The 14,541-nt window shown below is 43.2% G+C and overlaps 1 pseudogene; it reads right to left on the bottom strand.

Annotated features, from left to right (window-relative positions):
• The window catches only part of LOC127051007 (NACHT, LRR and PYD domains-containing protein 3-like), a 58,200-nt pseudogene that overhangs the window by 14,544 nt on the left and 29,115 nt on the right, over window positions 1-14,541 (bottom strand).

Here is a 14,541-nt window from a genome sequence, read left to right as displayed (position 1 = left end):
GGCAACCTGAGATATACTGTTCTTTTGGGAATAGAATACTGTAAATACATGAGTATCCAGTGGGCGAGGAGCTGGACGCTCCAGGGGGAGAGTTGGAGGGGTCACAGGTTTGGAGGGTGTCTATCACTAATCTGCAGAAGGACTGTGAGGCCTAGAGGGGAGGGCTTATGTGGCCAGTGACTGGAGGAGTTGGGGAACCTCACACTACCAGCAGATTGTAGCAAAGTGCATCCCAGCTTTGGGTACCCCGGGAAGCATTACAGTGACACTTTGGCCAGAAATAACCTGTTTGCCAGCCCCTTTGGGGAAAACACATTAATACTGATGTTATTTATTCACATTCATTGTTTACAGCCAGTTGGGAAGAACAAAGTGTTTAATTTTCTTTAGTCTCCAGACCTTTTAAGAGAGCAAGAGTGATAGCTCCTATTCAGAAGTGAGGTGTCTGTCACTATTATTGCTTGACTGAATAAAGTAATTGTTTCTAGCAGGCAAATATGCTATTCACTAGACTCTGTCCTCAGCTGCATCAAGTTCACACTTGGTACCAATGAGGACAACAAAGAGCCATAGAAGTGAAGCAATTGGCTCTAAACCCTATTTCTATCTTCCTGTTTCAGGGCCAAGCAGTGGCCCAAACAGTCTCTGGTATAACTTGGAAGAACCTCAAGATGCTCTAAATTACCCCAGCTGCTTTGCCAGCCTAGCTTCTGATGGAGCTCCGTGCACTCTGCCCCACCCCCTTATGCCCCTGACATACACCCTCCATGCCTCTGCACACACCCCAGTTGGATAGGGATGTGGGTAGCACAGAACTGGTTATACCTATTTTGCATACCCAGGATTACCCTGTGTCAGCAGGATCGTTGGCTGCACCTTTGGGGCAGCTGCACAGCTGCTTTACCCTGAACAAGAGGCAAGGGTAGACCTCACAATGCTGTTCAATTGTTTAACTAGTAAAATGCAACTAATGAACACATCAGTGGCTCTCTGTTCTTCGCCTTGGGAGCAGAGTTGGGAGCGTCCAGTGTTCTGGATTAAAAGAACATAACTCAACACTACAACATTAACAGGCACAGACTAAAGAACCAGCTATTACTTACCTTAGATTCTGCAGTTTGCAGTTTGGATGTTTCAGTCCCTCACACAGCAGCCTCATTCCTGAATCTTCCAGTTTGTTGTTCCTCAGGTCCAACTCTGTCAGGGTCTGTCTGGTGCTAAGAACAGAGGAGAGATCCCCACAACAAGAAGCTGTGAGATCACAATTCGCCAATCTACAGGAGACAAAAAAAGACAGCAAAATGACTATCTGTTTATAGCCCATTCTCTGCATTTCCATTCACTGAGACCAATGTGCATCTCTAAAGAGATTCTTAATTCAGAAACAATAGAAATAATTTTATTTATTTCAATTTGAATAATAACAAGACACCTTGTGATGACAGTGGAATTTTCTGTAGTACTTGTAAGAACAGTATGCATCTCAATTGACCCATCTGACTTGGTATTTTTATCACCCACTGGACACAGAGAGGTTAAAATGCTCCTCCTGGAACAGAAGGAAGGCATGAGGAGTTTGATTCAGGACATGTAGCTGTCTGGGTTGGTTTCAATGTACCATTAAAAGCTGGAATGGAATCAATGCATTTGAATGGAAGACCCAAAGACAACGGAAACGCCAAAGACCAAAAAATTAACACCTAGCAAGAGAGGCAGCTGAACATGTGAAGACAACATGGTTGAATCTAGAAAACATAGACAAGAGAGGTCAGGCAGGGCCTATATCAAAATCTGGCCTCAGACACACTGAGGCTCTCACTTCAGACTTAGGCATAGACAAGATATGGAGAAAGCAAAGATGGAGCTCAGATGGCCAACCCTTGGGTAAAAAGTGTGACCACTTGGGTATCTGACACATTAAGGGTGCATTTACATTGTATGCTTCTTTAAGCAGCATGTAATATACATATTCACGTAGCCCCTCGAGTACATGTTTAATAGCAGTTTCATCAGCGAGGCATGGCTTAGGTGAGTAAAGATGCACCTGAGTACTTACCCTACACTGCTCCCTACTCACCCTACTGCCTGCCCAGTCTACACTGCTGTTTATATATACACACGGGTTAGTGAAAGGTTCTGGCAGCTCCCCATTGCTTTTCACTGTATCATGTAGCTACACGTACGCTACATGCTGCTGACACTGGTGTGTAGCACAGACAGGGCCAGCCCCAGGCAAACTATGACTTTGGTGCCCTTCCCCCCACATTCAATATAGAGAAAAATGAGAAGTCTAGAATGAGTGTTTACTTTTATTTACTTGGCATTTAAAATAAACAATGTAAAAATAAAAATAGATATTTTTATTGATTTTTTTTTTTACTTTTCATTAATGCTAACACAGTTATATGCAGGGGGAGGGATAGCTCAGTGTTTTGAGCATTGGCCTGCTAAACCCAGGGTTATGAGTTCAATCCTTGAAGGGGCAATTTGGGGATTTAGCTGGGGATTGGTCCTGCTCTGAGCCGGGGGTTGGACTAGATGACCTCCTAAGGCCCCTTCCAACTCTGATATTCTATACTGTATAAAAAAATTCATTTCCATCTAATCTGGCTCCCTAGGCAACTGCCTAGTTTGTCTATATGGTTGGGCTGGCCCTGAGCATAGGTGTAACTTAAGGGTTACTCCCAGGAGTCTGTGTAAAATCTAGGACACAGCACCAATCCTAGGAATCTGTGATATCTCTACAAAGCTCTAGGCCCCTAACCTAAAATTGATGCTACAAAGTCCCAGCAACAATAATAATTCAAACAGGAACTCATCCATCTACAAAAAGCTCCTTCCCACCTTTTCATCAACCTAGGAAGCATCTCTCAGCCCTCTCCAAAATCCCAGTCAAACAGGTGTCTTAAGCAACTTGCCCAGAAGGTCACCAAATTCAGGCTATTTTGGACAAAGAGGAAAACAAGTTCCATAGCCCCAGTGCTCTTCTAGAGAGTGCTCTACCAGCCACCCACTCTCTTTAATAACAAGAGGGATCCAGCTTGGGCACCCCTGCTGACTGCAGCTGTGGCAGTCTGGTATGGGGGAGAGGTGATCCCTAGGTAGACTGGTTCCAGCCCATTTAGAGCTTTATCTCTTGTAAGCAACACCTTATACTTCACCTGGAGACCGATGGGCAGCAGTGGAGATCCCAGACTGCTGGGGTTATGTGCTCCCAGGGAGATGCCCCACTCGGTAAGCAAACTGTTGCATGTGCACAAGCTTCAGGTTCTAAATGATTTAAGGGGTACAGCTACCCATAATACTTTGGCAGTGAATGTTGGAACTGTAGGCACTGAAAGCCTTTGGATTCCTTTCCATTTGCCCCTGTTATAGCAGTTACCCTGTATTCCACAAAGGGGTGGTCAACCAAGAACAGAACAGGGTGAGTAGGTTGTACGTGCATTTCTAGTAGGATGGGGAATTCCTCAATACACAGAAGGAAATGCCTGGGAAATAGTTCACAAGCTCGTTCACTGCTACCATTCTGGTTCCCTTGAGTTTAAGTAAGTGAAGACCATTGCGGCTAGCAAACTGCTCTGACTTTCTCAGAAAGTAACCCAGTGCCTTTGATTCTGAACCCCACTGTGAGAGAGTTGGGGCTCTCACCCTGCAGAGATATACTACCCCATTGTTCTCACAGTCACACACCTGGCTACTTCTATTGCTGATGACAGAATCTGACTCAATCAATACCACACAGAGGAGTCAAAATGAGACTGAAAGAGTCAAGGCTTCCCCATCCTCCTTTCCCCTCAGCATGGCGGTCCAACCAGCTTACACCGTACACCCACTTACCAGGATGTAATCCACATCCCCTCCAATTCACTTCTGAATGTGGCTCAGTGAATCCCATTGAGACTGAGAGACTCCAGCTGAACTTAAGGGGGTATAACCAAGAGCCCAAACAAAACAAGATGAGCAAGAAAACAACAGATGGGTGTAGAAAGGTGCAGTAGCCAGCCCCTTTCCTGACCTGATGCACATTTACACTTTCTCCTAGTGCCTTGGCTTTAAGAGATCAGCTCAAACTCCCTTACACAATTATGGACAAGGTAGAAATAAGTCTAGAGAAGTCTACATTAGCCAAAGGAATCCTGAGTGTGAGGGGCTCTGATGGCAGACAGTGGAACCACACAGGTCATGGGGCTTCCCCTGGCTGAGCTATTGCAATATCTTGTTTATGTTTCTGCCAGCACCCGCTATCTTTTTCATTTTCATTTTCATTCTGCTGAACATGCTTGGAGAAAATGCTTTCTACTTGGAAGTATTAAAGGGTGGGGGATGGAAGTAGCAGGATAAGCTCTTTCCTAGCCCCTCCATTCACCAGTTTGAACCCAAGTTCTTGATTAGACATTTCCTGCCTTTCTGTGAAAAATATCTCCACGGCAATATTAACTCTTTCAGTGCTAGGATCAATGTTCTTCCCCACAGGCTTCCTGTGCTGCCTCCCCAGAAGCCTCTCAACAACAGCCTCCTTGAAGTGCTGACTCTCTCAGCTGCAGGTTTGTCCTGACGCTGCCTCTGACAGCAGGTGAGGAGGTCAAATCCCCCTTATTAATATTTATTTTATTTTATTTTATTTATTTATTTTTACAGCTGGCTCTGGTGACCCATGTTTAATTTTCTTATTTCTTCTCAGCTTGTTTGGGAGAGTAGGAGCCAGTGCTCCAATTTTGGAACTGCTGCAGTTCTAAGTGAAAGGCCTTCTCTTGGCCATGTTACGTTGATGCTGGACATAAAAGAAGAGGCTTTGAGAAATAACTCATTCCTGAATTCTTATTAATCTACAGTGCTAAGATTTTAAATTCTAAGTAATTGTGAAGGATGCCTTTGAGGTGTCTGTTAAGGGAACCCATTACTGTCACACAGATTCCAAATTTGGGTAAGATACCTCTGAGGCTGGTAGACCAGCTGCCAGCTCTTGCCAAGGCTGTAGGTGTCAGATGAGAACTGACAAACTCATAGCTGGAAACCAGACCAGCTCACTTGTGGGGTTAGTATTAGACAAGGTACATATAGATTTACAAGAATGTATTTAGGGTCTAGATTCTATGAAATGCTTGTAAGTTGCTACATGCATTAATCCCACTTGTAATGTCTGTATCCAGTGCTGTAAGATATATATGTTTTGATTTATAACTATAAAAATGTTTGCTGTGAACCTAGTTGAGGGGGTGAGGGATCATTTCCTACCCATTAAGAAGGTCTATCAAAATTAAATGGGCCATTAAGAAACATCACATACAAAGGCTTGGTGAATAGCCCTATCACACCCTGGAAATGCCATGTGCAAGACAACTTATCCCATCAGCTTGAAGTCTGGAGTTCTTTTATGAAGAACATAAAACAGAAGTCTTCCAGAGGGGTACATCAACTCATCTAGATATTTGCCTAGTTTTACCACAGGCTATATAAAAAGGACTAGCAAAGTCAATACAAACTAAAATTTCATACAGACAATGACGTGTTTATACTGCTCTATATACTAGACACTGAAATGTAAGTACCATATTTATATTCCAATGGATTTCTTTTATTATATGGTAAAAATGAGAAAGTCAGAAATTTTCCAGTAATAGTGTGCTGTGACACTTTTGTATTTATGTCTGATTTTGCAAGCAAGTCATTTTTAAATGAAGCTTGGGGGTATGCCAGGGAAATCAGATTCCTGAAGGGGGTGCAGTAGTCTGGAAAAGTTGAGAGCCACTGACCTAGAGAGATTGGCAGGCTCAGGAAAAGAGGAGTGAAGGACAAAGTACCTGGGGTGCCCTGTAGATAGTCACTACTAATGACTGTATCTGCTTCATTTCTTTGTCTTTTTCCTCTTCTTTCCCCCACCCCCTACCTTTTCTATTTCTTTGCCTATTTTTAGGCTTTGCTCCAGGATTACTTCTTGTGATGGTGGTAAAAGATTTGAATGAAGGAAGTTTATTTTAATCAAATTGTGGAAGTCTCCTATAATTGTGTTGTCATTCACGCTTAGTGAATAAAATAACCTGAGTACCTACAGTAGAATACATTGCATTTAGAGTGGCTTTGTGGTCCATCTACTTATCCAGTAAAACTTGATACATGTGCACAGCAAGGGGCATTTATCCCACTCCTTGGGAAGACAGTGCTTTGCAAGTGTTGTTGGTGCAGTTATAGAGGTGCTGTGCATTCAGACTTGAATAACTGAAGTAACAATAGTACAACTACAGGCATAGACTAAAGGAACCAACTGTTACTTACTTTAGTTTCTGCAGTTTGCAACGTGGATGTTTCAGTCCCTCACATAATAGCTGCACTCCTGAATCCTCCAGTTTATTATGTTCCAGGTTCAGCTCAGACAGGGTCTGGCTGGTGCTAAGAACGAAGGAGAGGTCCCCACAACAAACATCTGTGAGATGGCAATCCCGCAACCTGCAGACAGAATCATTCAGAGGAAAGCAATCACTTGTTTCCACCCTACTTGCTGCAACTGTCTTGTTGATGTCAGTGTTCATCTGGAAAGGGATAGTTCATTCAGAAGAGATCAATCACAGGGCTCTAGTAGGAGACTGTGGGTGTGCCAGCTGAATATGTGAAGGAGATTCCCAAACCTGAGCCATTCATTATAGGTGACAGATCTGAGGAACTGTCCCAGATTGAGGTGTCATCAGAGGAGGTTTTAGAACAAATTGATAAATTAAACAGCAATAAGTCACCAGCACCAGATGGTATTCACCCAGGAGTTCTGAAGGAACTCAAATGTGAAATTGCAGAGCTACTAACTGTAGTCTGTAACCGATCATTTATATCGGCTTCTGTACCAGTGGACTGGAGGATAACTAATTTGACACCAATTTTTAAAAGCCTCCAGAGGTGATCCTGGCAATTACAGGCCTGTAAGCCTGACATCAGTACTGGGCAAACTGGTTGAAACAATAATAAAGAATAATATTGTCATATAGCTGAACATAATTTGTTGGGGAAGAGTCAACATGGTTTTTGTAAAGGGAAATCACGCCTCACCAATCTACTAGAATTCTTTGAGGGGGTCAACAAGCATGTGGACAAAGGGGATCCAGTGGATATAGTGTACTTAGATTTTCAGAAAGCCTTTGATAAGGTCCCTCACCAAAGACTCTTAAGCAAAGTAAGATACCATGGGATAGGAGGGATTGATAACTGGTTAAAAGGTAGGAAACAAAGGGTAGCTATAAATGGTCAGTTTTCAGAATGGAGAGAGGTAAATAATTCAGCCAATACTCCAACATATACAAAATGCCCAACATTCAAATTTGAAACTAAGGGTCATAGTCCTGCTTCACTGAAAGCAATGGGAATTTCTATTTAGACAATTCAAAATGTGTACAAATGTCTCCAGACCACATTTGCAATGAATATAAAATATGCCAAATATTCTTGTAATGACTCCTATCTTAACCCTTGCTGGTGGATGTATTAGTGCTAATTTTTGTTTTACTAACATCAAATATTTGACACACATCAGTACTGCTAAAGGTAATTTCGTAATCTCTATCTAAAAGCAATGGGATCTATGAAATGAGGATTACTGAATATTATATATATTATATCAACAAAAATTAATTTATTATGTCTTAAATCCCTTTTTTAAAGTGTTTTAAGGAGGCTTGGGAATAGTTTTCAAATATTTTACTGAAATCTGTACATTTTGGCTAATTACAGATGGGATTTTCAAGATAGATCAGTGTTGGCCTAATTCTTACTATTAATTTAGAACAACGGAAGTGACTTCAATGGGAGAAGAGATAGGTCAACATCGAACATCTATAAAAATCCCATTCTAAAGTGATTGTATTGTTTTGGGTTTAGTGACAGATGAAGACAGACATTGGTGCAATAGGAAAGACGTAAATTAGAAGGCTGTCAAAAACATAATTTAAGTTAACTAGGCTGGCCATAATTTAGGGGTAACTTGTGCCCTGGCAGAAAAGAATAGGATAAACTTGCTCATGGGAGAAATTTGTTTCTCTCTTTAAAAAAGGAAGAAAGATCTCCACTTCATTTGATTGATCTTCACTGCTTTCTTGTGTTGTGTCCAGGGCTCTTTTTTAACTATGGGCTTCAGACAGGAGAATGCTACACTGGAGTAAGAGGCATGAATGAAGTTCTTTGCCTGACTTTCTTGCTAAGCTTTAAGGAAATGATTACTTGGGGAATGCTCATATAATCCTAATGGAAGCAAAACACCCACTTAAATCAATGAAAGTACTGCCTGAATTAAGACTGCGGGAGATGTGCTTTGTATACCATACAAATTGGAAAGAACAATGCTCTAAAGATCAAACTGCCAATATGTAGTCACAAAAGGATCTGGTTAGAAATGGCTTAGGGTGGGTGAAACCCTATTGTACCTATTTATTGTATTTTACATTTTAGCTGACTATATAAATAGATGGTTTTGTTCAGTAATCCTCATCCAACATTTATGGTAAAATGCAAGCCACAAGTGGTCAAGCAGTTATTGTTTTTCACAATGGTATTCACTGGTTAAAGAAAATACATACACTATGTCATTTACTGGCTATCAAAAGGCTAGACTACTAAATCTAACTAAGAAATCTAGATAAGTATTAACATTTTCTAATCTTACCAGTTAATTCGTGCACATTTCTTTTTTGCAGTAAGAACAAAGAAAAACTGAAAAACTAGCTAACAGTGTTAGCTGAAAAATGAGGAAAACTCATTGTGAAAATCATCATGAAAATGGTGAGAGTAATTAACGGTGAGAGTGATTAACCAGTGGAACAATTTACCAAGGACCCAGGTGGATTCTCCATTACTAACACTTTTAAAATCAAAATTGGATATTTCTCTAAAAGATCTGCTTTGGGAATTATTTTTGGGGAAGTTCTATGGCCAGGGTTATACAGGAGATCAAACTAGATGGTCACAGTGATCCCTTCTGTCCTTGGAGTTATAAGAACGTCCATTCTGAGTTAGACCAATGGTCCATCTAGACCAGCATCCTGTCTTCTGACAGTGGCCAATGCCAGGTCCTTCAGAGGGAACAAACAGAACAGGTAATCGATGAATCAATGACAAAATATTTCTTTCCCTCCCACCCCCCAAACTTTTAAACGGTTCTATTGGCTAATCATTTTTTATTACAAAATTTCTGGTTCTTTTTAAGAGATCAATACAGTAGTTCTAACTCTGGAAAATGAAGGCAATGACAGTGTTGCCAGAGTAAGTACTGTAGGATTGGACCTTTTTAAATAAGCCCAGGGATGGTTTTTTTTCTCTGTTTACATTGCTTGGACAGTCCTTGACAACTCCTTTAAAGAATGAAAAATAACTAAGCATAGGAAAATGTGGTCTGAATATCGGGAAAATTTTCCTAACAGTGAGATTTATTAGACTGTGAAATGATCATCCAATGGAAGTTGTGGAAGACTCATCACTTGACAAAGCATTGAAGAATATACTGTAAAGAGAAATCCTGCATTGGCAGGGGAAATGGATAAGATGACCTAGTAGTTCTTTTGCATATCTTATTTCTTTAAGTTCTGTGATTCATTATATCCTCCAGGGTAAGTAAAAGAATGCGCCACAAAGACAGAGAATCAAATTTTGCCACCCTTACTCATGTCAAGTATTATCTTACTCTTCGATTAATGGAACTACTCGAGAAGTAAACTGCTATTCAAAGTGACTAAAGGTGGCTGAATGTGGCCCAAAATAAAGCCAAATTCAAATGACACCCAAGAAGAATTTGACCCATATACCCTCCTAAAGTAAAACTAACTACCAAGATTTAGCTAAAAATGGCATATTATTACAGGAAATAGTAAATAATAGGCAATGGCTATTCATGTAATGGCATGTTAATAATATATGTTTTAGCAAAATGACTATGCAGAAAACGGATGTATAACTTTGGGCATAAATGGTTTTAATAAAACAATACAAATTGCCAGTATTGTTAATACTGGCAATAAAAGACTAAAGGTGGCACAGCCGTAGGGGCTGAGAAAGTTAATAGCACCCTACTTATTGTTTTGAATGATCACATTTTAGACTTCCTAGTGTTTTTCATCTAAGTGATAGTCATTAGCTGCTGCACAGAGAATTTTCTCTATTTGCATCAAAGCCAGGAGATATTGTTATTAAAAATTCTCTGGTCCCATTGGATTATGCAACCTCTGTACTTCATTTAACACACCCATTTTTCCAGCTTGACAGGCAGAAAAAAAGACTGTTGATAAAAACAGCCTTCCCAGCTGTGAGCCCAAACTACAGCTCAATGGTTACTGCAAAGGACCTTGCTTTTTTTCCATTGCAGGCCTATATCCCATATGCACATGACTGCAAATAATTGCTGCTTCAAAAACTCTTCATAACTTCCCAGAAATTCCCTTTTTGCTACCTGAATGGTATGCATAGTTCACATCCTAAACTGCAAGGTCCTTGGGGAAAGGTCCTTGTCTTGTCTCTCTGAAAAGTACCATAAATACTTATGGCACCATAAGACCATAAAAACAGCCATACCGGGTCAGACCAATGATCCATCCAGACCAGCATCTTGTCTACCGACAGTGGCTGGTGCCAGATGCTTCAGAGGGAATGAATAGAACAGGGCAATTACTGAGTGATCTATCCTCAGCTTCTGGCAGACAGAGGCTAGGAACACCCAGAACATGGGGGTACATCCCTGACCATCCGTGTCCTGCCCAGAGTTCCCAGGAAGCCTCTGGCTGCCTGGCCCTTTGGAAGTTTTACCTGCCTTTCACCATCCTAGTTCCCCAGGAGTTCTCTTGGCTGTGCTTCAAGAGGTGCTGAGGATGCAAGGGAGCATGAGTGGAGCAACTGGTGGAGGGAGCCCTTGGAGACCTACCTTCCCACTGCACACTGAGGGGACTTGGCTATGGCAGGCAGATCCCATGCACACAGCTGCTGAGGGAGGAGGGGGCAATGCCTCTGCACACACATCCCAATCTCCACCTGTGGCTGACCCAACTAGCCCCCACTGCACCCCATTTTCCGCAGGCTTTGCACCCTGGGCAGCTGCCCACTTGCCCCGCCCTGGTTCAGCCAGAGAATAGCAGGTGCAGGTGCGGTAACTCTTCCTGTTGGATTTACAGTGCTACCGTACTAACCACCACAAACTAAAGGAGACCCTCTGGTACTCACTTTATTTTCTGCAGTTTGCAGTTTGGATGTTTCAGTGCCTCACACAGCTGCTGCACCCCGGAATCTTCCAGTCTGTTATCCTGGAGGTTCAGCTCTGCCAGGGTCTGGCTGGTGCTAAGAGCAGAGGAGAGATCCCCACAACAAGCAGCTGTGAGTCTGCACAACCCCAACCTGCAGGAAATTATGACAGAGTTAAAAAATAAAATAAATCAATAAAAGCTACTTTCCTCTCTGTTTCCTTCACAGATGTCTCTGTGCATCTAGAAAGACTCTATATTCTGAGAAAGCAGGGGGAGCTCACAGTACTCTGACAATTGGCAGCGGGAATATAAAGGCGAAAGGCCCCTTGTGTGGATTTCTTCCACGCACACCTGCTGGGGAGGGTTCAGCTCTCATTTACACTTGTGCAGTGTTCTTCACTGCAAGGCCCATGAGCCAGTGGCGGCTCCCATTGAGCCTAAGTGTGGCTCCCGGTCGATTGTGATCTCCAGTGGTGTAGCAGGGCTGCCACTAAGGCAAGTTCCCTGCCTGCCCCAGCCCCACACTGCTCCCGGAAGCTTTCACATGAGTTCACCTCTCATCCGGGGGAGGGGGCAGAGTGTGCAAAAGAAATGTCGAGCAATGCCTTCACTGCTGCCACTGCAACCGGACATAGCTGCCGCCCTTCACTCTGCATCATAGCCTGCTGCTGCACTGTCATTCACTGCTCCACTGCCATTCACGTTCCCGCCACCACACTGTCATCTGCAGTCACCTCCTGCTGCCCCAGCCTCTCCTCTGTGACCTCTGTGAGTTGGTTTCTTGAGGTTTCACCCAACTCCCGATGATTTCAGCTCTCAGTGGGGGAACCTCAGACTGCCCAGCCTGCCCCACAGCTTAGCACTTATACTCAATATGTCAGCTCTATCAATCACTTAGCAAAACAAGAGACTTTCAGTGGAGCCTAATTAACAATCTTTAAACAGGGGAGAGGGGCAGGTCAAATGCTGCCTTATGACCCTTCGGCAGAGCCCACGCCTCCAGACACCAACAGTTGTCCCTGGCCCAGTCTCTTACCCTCCACTAGAATTTGGCATCCAAGCCCCGTGCTTAGCAAGTTCAGTTCAGCTGAGGGTGATCCCCTCATTCAGGCAGGCTAATGACAGTTCTGCTGCCCTTCACTCATACAATAAGGATAACAACATTTCATTGCCCCAGCATTCAATATGAAAGTGATTTTTAACCCAACACCAGCCAAAGCCGATCACTTGGGCAGCACAGCTCTGGCTGCTAGATACCTTGGCAGAATATGAGTGTTCATGTAAAAACATTCTGATCCTAAAGCCTATCCCACACTGGTTCATCATTAGCTGTCAGGGTATAGCCCATTCAAACCTTGCTCACATTTAGGACTAGCAGGGATAGATAGGGAGAGAAGCCACTCAGCTTCCAAGCAGAGTATCTGATGTTCTTGGCTGAGAATGGAGGTCCCTGCATTAGGGGTAGGTGGCTTTAACCCCAAACCTCCAATGATGGATAGCAACTGCATCAGAAGGAAGCTGATTTTGTAATTCACTCTGCAGATGTTTTTGGAACTCAGTTTTCAAGAGAGCACAGCATTCATCCTGCAGGTCATCTGAAGCACTGGGCCGAAGCATCACAATGGAGCTGCTGGGAGCTGAGCTCATTTGAAAATCTGACCCCAAGTCAACAGAGTCCCCCAGAATATCACAGGCGTTGGGTGAGGCTTTTGTCTTGGAAACAGAAGAAATCAGCAGAAATGTATTGAAACAGAAAAGCGAAGAGCCAGAGCTTTCCCCAAAGGGTTTAGAGTTTTTTATAATGAATCCAACATTTGCATCTGCCTTGTCTGTAACCAAACACCCATTCCCAACTGAGTGTACAAGCTCAGAAAGGAAGATTCAGAATCCTCAGAGTCCTGAGGCCTCCTTGGCTTTTATTGGTTTTATACAGAAAGGTGAAAGTATCAAAAGTCATTACAACAATCCATAAAATATATTGGAATAGTAAGAGTAAACTCTTTTTAATGAATGCATTTTATTATGAGTTGGAGTTTTTTGAGAGACTAGCAGGCACAGTGCAGATATCTTGCACTCCAGAGCCAATAATATTTTTAAACAAACTCTTAATAAAATGAGAGGGGTAGCCGTGTTAGTCTGGATCTGTAAAAGCAGCAAAGAATCCTGTGGCACCTTATAGACTAACAGATGTTTTGGAGCACGAGCTTTCGTGGGTGAATACCCACTTCCTCAGATGCATCTATTAGTCTGTTAGTCTATAAGGTGCCACAGGATTCTTTGCGGCTTTTAATAAAATGAGTTATGTATTTAGTGCCCAAGAGACTGTGGAGCCATATGGCGTGAGCCCACCTTGACTTAAAGTTTCCATTCTCCAAAGAGGGCAGACTGGGTGCATACTGTGAGCTATCGATGGGGATTCTAAAGAGACACTGAACTCAGTTTCTCCATGAAGCTGCAAGGAGTAAACATCAGAGATCAGCCATACATCCTGCCCCGCACTTTATGGAAAGTACACTAAGGAGGCCAAACATTGCTTACCCCAGTCTCTGCAGTCTGCAGTTTGGATGTTTCAGTGCCTCACAGAGAAGCTGCACTCCAGCTTCTTGCAGTTCGTTAGTGCCCACGTCCAGCTCTATCAGTCTCTGGCTGGTTTTGAGAACAGCAGCAAGATCCTTACAGCTAACGTGTGTGATATTGCAATAGTTTAACCTGCAGGACATAAATGCAGAGAAATGAGATAAGTGCCTGAAAGGAACAGTTGTGACAAGCCCGACAGGCAACCCCGACCACCAGTGCTTCTGCCTGACCAATCAGCATTGAGGCTGGCCCAGACATTTCAAGCCCCAAATCTCTGCCATTGACTAATGAGAAATAAAAGGTGGGCACCAGACTTCCTCCCAAACCACCACCCCAGCCCTTTCCACTGGCCAACCAGAACTCAGGATGGGAACAAGGTCCCTTAAGTCTTTCTCACTCGGCTCTTGACCAGTCTGGCTGGACTTGGCACTGATCATCCCCAGAATGGTGAGACCCAAATTAGAGCAGGCCCATCACGACAGGGAGTCTGTAGCGGGAGTCCCATCCCCAGGCAGCTGGGCCAGGCTTAGAGCAGGAGCTGGGAGATTCTGCTCTTCCATGCTCCTGGCACTAGCTCTGCATCTCCCCAGCCTGGGAGTGTGAGAGTTGCACATGAGGCAAGAGAGGGTGCAGCTCAGCACCCTCATCTTAAAATTGCTTATATCAGACCATGCTGCATTTGACCTTGTGCTTGCCTTATATCGCCATTTCTTTTCCCCCTGAGAGCTGAAGGGAATATTTGACATAATGGCAGCTCCTAAGA

Source organism: Gopherus flavomarginatus, chromosome 5 (genome assembly GCF_025201925.1).
Source record: "Gopherus flavomarginatus isolate rGopFla2 chromosome 5, rGopFla2.mat.asm, whole genome shotgun sequence".
Classification (NCBI taxonomy): domain Eukaryota; kingdom Metazoa; phylum Chordata; order Testudines; family Testudinidae; genus Gopherus; species Gopherus flavomarginatus.
The sequence above is the reverse complement of the archived record's forward strand: the minus strand, read 5'-3'. Positions and strand labels throughout refer to the sequence as shown.